At 35.2% G+C, this 6,502-nt stretch overlaps 1 non-coding gene across 1 annotated transcript; it reads left to right on the top strand.

The window, feature by feature from the left end:
* The first annotated feature begins 587 nt into the window (after positions 1–587).
* On the top strand, positions 588–692 carry LOC111523902. Its single transcript, XR_002725631.1, has one exon. It is a non-coding gene; the product is annotated as a U6 spliceosomal RNA (small nuclear RNA).
* Positions 693–6,502: the final 5,810 nt, after the last annotated feature.

Genomic DNA, 6,502 nt, shown 5'->3' with positions numbered 1-6,502 from the left:
GAGATTCCACTTATATAAAATGCTTAAAAAAAGAAAAAGAAACTATAATGACAGAAAGGAAATTAATTGTTGCAGAAAGGAGAGGTGGTAGGACTCTATAAATTACAAAAGAAGATACTCTTGGGGCTGGTGGGTATACTTATCAATTTAATTGCAATGCTTATTTGAGTGGCTTATATGCATATCAATTCAACAAGTTAAAGACTTTCTGCACTGATTATTGTATGTCAATTAAACATCAACAAAAATATTAGAATGTATCAACCAGCATGTTAAATATTACTAGAAGGAAGCACTTTTCAAAGGATTAATATAAGTCATTATGAGTTAAAAATTGCAATATCATTAATTAATATATAAATGATGACTATAGTAAATCTTAACATTAAATAAGTTATTATTATATTGCATATTCTATCATATTATTATGTTTTATTTTTGTTTATGTTTTGGCTCTTTGAAATGTGTTAGCAAACTAGATATGGGAAATTTGCTAACCATTTTTAAAATGGCTTCATAATTCTGGAGTCAGTAAATGAATGGGGCATAAATACAAACCATATGGGATTTTTAAAATATACTGTCATGTTCACTTTGGCAGTACTTATATTAAAATTGGAACAATACAGAGAAAACTAGCATGACTGCTGCACAAAGATGACACACACATCTGTGAAGCATTCCATATTTTTACTGGAATAGCTAGCTTAGAGAGAAACATAACTGACCTGATGGAGCTGACAAACACAACATGAGAAATTCACAGTGCAATCACGTGTATCAATAGCAGAATAGATGAAGTGGATAAAAGAATCTCAGAGCTTGAAGACTATCTTTCTGAAATAAGATGGACAGACAAGCATGGAGAAAAAATAATGAAAAGGAATGAGCAAAACCTCTGAGAAATATGGGACTATGTAAAAAGATTGAACCTACAACTGATTGGGCTGCTTAAAGAGACAGGGAGGACAGAACCAAGTTGGAAAACATACTTCAGGATAGCATCCAAGAGAACTTCCCCAACCTAGCAAGACAGGTCAAGATTCAAATTCAGGAAATCTAGGGAGCCCCAGTAAGATACTTCACAAGAAGGTCAATGCCAGGACACATAATCATCAGATCCTCCAATGTTGAAATGAAAGAAAAAATATTACAGGCATCCAGAGAGAAAGGCTGGGTCACCTACAAAGTGAAATCCATCAGACCTCTCAGTGTAAACCTTACAAGGCAGAAGCAATTTGGGGCTAATATTCAACATTCTTAGAGAAAAGAATTTCCAACCCAAAATTTCATATCCCACCCAACTAAGTTTCATAAGCGAAGGAGAAAATAAAATTATTTTCAGACAAGCAAATGATGAGGGAGTAAGTCACCACCAGGCTTGCCTTGCTAGAGATCCTGAAGGAAGCACTAAATATGAAAAGGAAAAACTGTTACTAGCCACTACAAAAACATACTGAAGTACACAGACCACTGGCACTATGAAGCAACCACATAAATAAGTCTGCAAGATAACCAGCTTTGGTTATGATGACAAGATCAAACTCACACATAGCAATATTAACATTAAATGTAAATGAGCTAAATGTCCCAATTAAAAGACACAGAATGGTAATCTGGATGGAGTCAAAACCTGTTGGTATGCTGTCTTCAAGAGACCCATCTCACGTGCAAAGACACACTTAGGCTCAAAATGAAGGGATTGAGAAAAATTTACCAAGCAAATGGAAAACAGAAAAAAGCAGGGGTTGCAAACCTACTTTCTGAAAAAGCAAATTTTAAACCAACAAAAGTCAGAAAAGACAAAGAAAGTCCCTATATAATGGTAAAGGAGTCAATTCAACAAGAAGAGCTAACTATTCCTAAAAATATATACACCCAGTAAAGGAGAACCTAGATTTATAAAGCAAGTTCTTAGAGACCTACAAAGAGATGTAGACTCCCACGTAACTATAGTGGGAGACTTTAATGTCACACTGATCATGTTAGACAGAACATCAAAACAGAAAATAAACTAAAATACTTAGGACCTGAACTTAGCTCTGGATCAAGCAGATCTGCTCGATATATACAGAACTCTTCACCCCACAAACAACAGGATATACATTCTTCTCATTGTCATATACACTTACTCTAAAATTGATCACATAATATGAGGTGAAACACTCTTCAGCAAATGCAGAAGAGCTGAAATCATAACAGTCTCTCAGATCACAGCACAATCAAATTAGAACTCAAGACTAAAAAATTCACTTAGAACCACAAAACTACATGGAAATTGAGTAAGCTGTTGCTGAATGACTTGTGGGTAAATAATGAAATTAAGGCAGAAATCAAGAAGTTCTTTGACACTAATGAGAACAAAGAGACAATATGTCAGAATATCTGCAATGGAGCTAAAGTAGTGTTATGAGGAAAATTTGTAGCACTGAACACTTACATCAAAAAGCTAGGAAGATCTCATATTAAAAACCTAACATCACAACTAAAAGAACTAGAAAACCAAGAACAAACAAACCCAAAGAAGGCGGAATATAAACAATAACCAAGATCAGAGGGGAACTGAAAGATAAAGACATGAAAATTCCTTCAACAAATCAATGAATCCAAGAGGTTTTCTTTCTTTCTTTTTTTTTTTTTGGAAACAAACAAACAAACAATAAAATAGACTACTAGCTAGATTAATAAGGAAGAAAAGAGAGAAGACTCAAGTAGACACAATCAGAAACGATAAGGGGGATATCACCAATGACCCCAGAGTAAAGCAAACAACCATCAGAGAATACTATAAACAGCTGTACGCACATAAATTAGAAAATCTAGAAGAAATTGATAAATTCCTGGATATATACATCCTCCCAAGACTGAACCAGAAATAAATTGAAACCCTGGGTAGACCAATAATAAGTTCTGAAATTGAGTCAGTAAAAAGTAGTCTACCAACCAAAAAAGCCCAGGGCCAGATGGATTTACAACTGAATTCTATCAGAGGTACAAAGAAAACCTGTTACCATTTCTACTGAAGCTATTCCATAAAGTTGAAAAGGAGGGACTCCTCCATAACTAATTTTATGAGGCCAGCATCATCCTAATACAAGAAACCTGACCATGATACACCAAAAGTAGGAAACTTCAGGCTAATATCCCAGATTAACATTGATGCAAATATCTTTAATAAATACTGGCAAACCAAATTCAGGAGCACATCAAAAAGCTTATCTATCACATTCAAGTTGGTTTCATCCCTGGGGTGCAAGGGTGGTTTAACATATTAAAATAAATAAATATAATTCATCATATAAACAGAGCTAAAGACAAAAACCAGATGATTTTCTCAGTAAATGCAGAAAAGGCCTTTGATAAAATTCAGCATCCCTTTATCTTCTTTTTTGAGATGGACTCTTGCTCTGTCCCCCGGGCTGGAGTGCAGTGGCCAGATCTCAGCTCACTGCAAGCTCCACCTCCCGGGTTTATGCCATTCTCCCGCCTCAGCCTCCGGAGTAGCTGGGACTACAGGCGCCCGCCACCTCGCCGGGCTAGTTTTTTGTATGTTTTTTTAGTAGAAACGGGGTTTCGCCGTGTTAGCCAGGATGGTCTCGATCTCCTGACCTCGTGATCCGCCCGTCTCGGCCTCCCAAAGTGCTGGGATTACAGGCTTGAGCCACCGCGCCCGGCCAGCATCCCTTTATCTTAAAAATTCTCAATAAACTAGGTTTGAAAGGAATATATCTCAAGATAATAAGAACCACACATAACAAACCCACATCAAATATCATACCTAATGGGCAAAAACTGGAAGCATTCCCCTTGAAAACCATCAAAGGACAAAGATGCATCCTCTCACCAATCCTATTCAAAATAGTATTGGAAGTTTTGACCTGGGCAATCAGACAAGAGAAAGAAAAAAAAGAGTATTCAAATAGGGAGAAAGAATGTCAAATTATCTTTATTTGCAGATGGCCCTATATCAAGAAAATTCCATTGTCTCAGCCAAAAAGCTTCTTAAGCTAATAAGAAATTTAAGCAAGTCTCAGGATACAAAATCAATGTACAAAAATCAGTAGCATTCCAATACACCAACAATAGGCAAGCAGAGAGCCAAATCAGGAATGAACTATGATACACAATTGTTACAAAAGGAATAAAATATCTAGGAACAAGGCTAATAAGGGCAGTGAAGGACCTTTTCAAGAATTACAAACTATTGCTCAAGGAAATGAAAGAAGACACAAACAAATGGAAAAACGTTCCATGCTCATGAATGGGAAGAATCAATATTGTGAAAATGGCCATACTGCCCAAAGTAATTTATAGGTTCAATGCTGTTCCCATTGAACTACCATTGACGTCCTTCACAGAAGTGGAAGAAACTATTACAAAATTCATATGGAGTAAAAAAGGAGCCTGAATAGCCAAGACAATCCTAAGCAAAAAGAATAAAGCTGGAGGCATCACGCTACTTGATTTCAAACTATACTACAAGGCTACCATAACCAAAACAGCATGGTACAAAAACAGACACATACACAAATGGAACAGAATAGAGACTTCAGAAATAAAACCACACACCTATAACCATCTGATCATCTAAAAACCTGACAAAAACAATCACCGAGGAAAAGATTAGCTATTTAATAAATGATGCTGGGAAAACTGGCTAGCCATATGCAGCAAATTGAAATTAGACCCCTTCCTTATACTTTATGCAAAAATTAACTCAAGAGGCATTAAAGACTTAATTGTAAAACTGGTTTTTATAAACCGTAGAAAAAAATCTAGGCAATATCATTCAAGACACTGGCACAAGCAAAGATTTCATAATGAAAATGCCAAAAGCAATTTCAAAAGCAAAATTTGACGAATGGGATCTAAGTAACTAAAGAGCTTCTGCACAGCAAAAGAAAGTATCATCAGAGTGAACAGGCAGCCTACACAATGGGAGAATATTTTTGCAGTCTACCCATCTGACAAGGCTTTAATATGGAAAGTCTACAAGAAACTTAAGCAAAGTTACAAGAAAAAGCAAACAACCCCTTTAAAAAGTGCGAAAGAACATGAAGAGACACTTCTCAAAGGAAGACATACATGTGGTCAATAAACATGAAAAAAAATCTCAACATCACTGATCATTAGAGAAATGGAAATCAAAACCACAATAAGATACCATCTCATGCCAGTCATAATGGCAATTATTGAAAAGTCAAGAAAGAACAGAAGCTGGTGAGACTGTGGGGAAAAAGGAACACTTTTACATAGTTTGTGGGAATGTAAATTATTTCAACCATTGTGGAAGACAGTGTGGCAATTCCTCAAAAATCTACAGTTAGATATATTATTTGACCCAGCAATCTCATTACTGAGTATTTACCCAAAGGAATATAAATTATTCTATTATAAAGATACATGCACACATTTATTTATTGCAGCACTATTCACAATAACAAAGATAGAGAATCAACACAAATGCCCATCAATTATAGACTGAATAAACATAATGTGATACATTACACCATGGAATACAAGGGAACAAAATCCATAAAAGGGAACAAAATTATGTCCTTCAGAAGGACATGGACAAAGCTGGAAGCTGTCATCCTCAGCAAACTTTTGCAGGAACAGAAAGTCAAACGCTAATGTTCTCACTGAAAAGTGGGAGCTGAACAGTGAGAAAACATGGACACACAGTGGGGAAAGCAACACATATTGGTGCCTGTCAGGGGAGTTGTGTGGGGAGGAAGCTCATCAGGAAGAATAGCGAATGGATTCTGGGCTTAATACTTAGGTAATGGGATGATCTGTGCAGCAAATCACCATGGCATACATTCACCTATGTAACAAACCACATATCCTGTACATGTACTCCGCAACTTAAAATGAAAGTGAAAGGAAAAAAAAAATGTAACCAAATTAAATTTAAATTAAATCATTTAAATTAAATAAAAATGATTTAGTTACACCATTTGATTAAAAGATTGAATCAAATAAGATCTAGTATTTGACGGCACAGTATGGTGACTGCTGACAATGATAATTTACTATGCATTTTAAAATAACTAAAGCATTAAATTGGGTTCTTTGTAACACAAAGAAAGGATAAATGTCTGAGGTAATGAATACCCCATTTACCCTGCTGTGATTATTATGCATTGCATGCCTCCATCAAAAGACTTCATGTACCCCATAAATGTACACACCTAACATGTACCCACAAAAATTAAAAGTAAAACTTATTTAAAAAGACAAAAAATAATGCCCATTCTCCTGTCTTTTGTATATTTAAATAAGTGACATACAATAAATATAAATAATGAACAAAGGCTTTACTTAGCTTAGTTACCTTATTATTACCTTAGCCTTATTAATAGCAAAATATTTTATAAACTTGAGGTAAATATCATTGATAAAGTTCTAATCAGCTGCCCATAAGATATTTAGGACATTTTTCTAAATACAAAAATTTAAATTTCCATGCTTTTGATGGAGGATTTACATTGGAAAATTT

The sequence above is a fragment of the Piliocolobus tephrosceles genome, chromosome X, assembly GCF_002776525.5.
Source record: "Piliocolobus tephrosceles isolate RC106 chromosome X, ASM277652v3, whole genome shotgun sequence".
Lineage (NCBI taxonomy): Eukaryota > Metazoa > Chordata > Mammalia > Primates > Cercopithecidae > Piliocolobus > Piliocolobus tephrosceles.
This window is presented reverse-complemented; position numbering and strand designations above follow the sequence as displayed.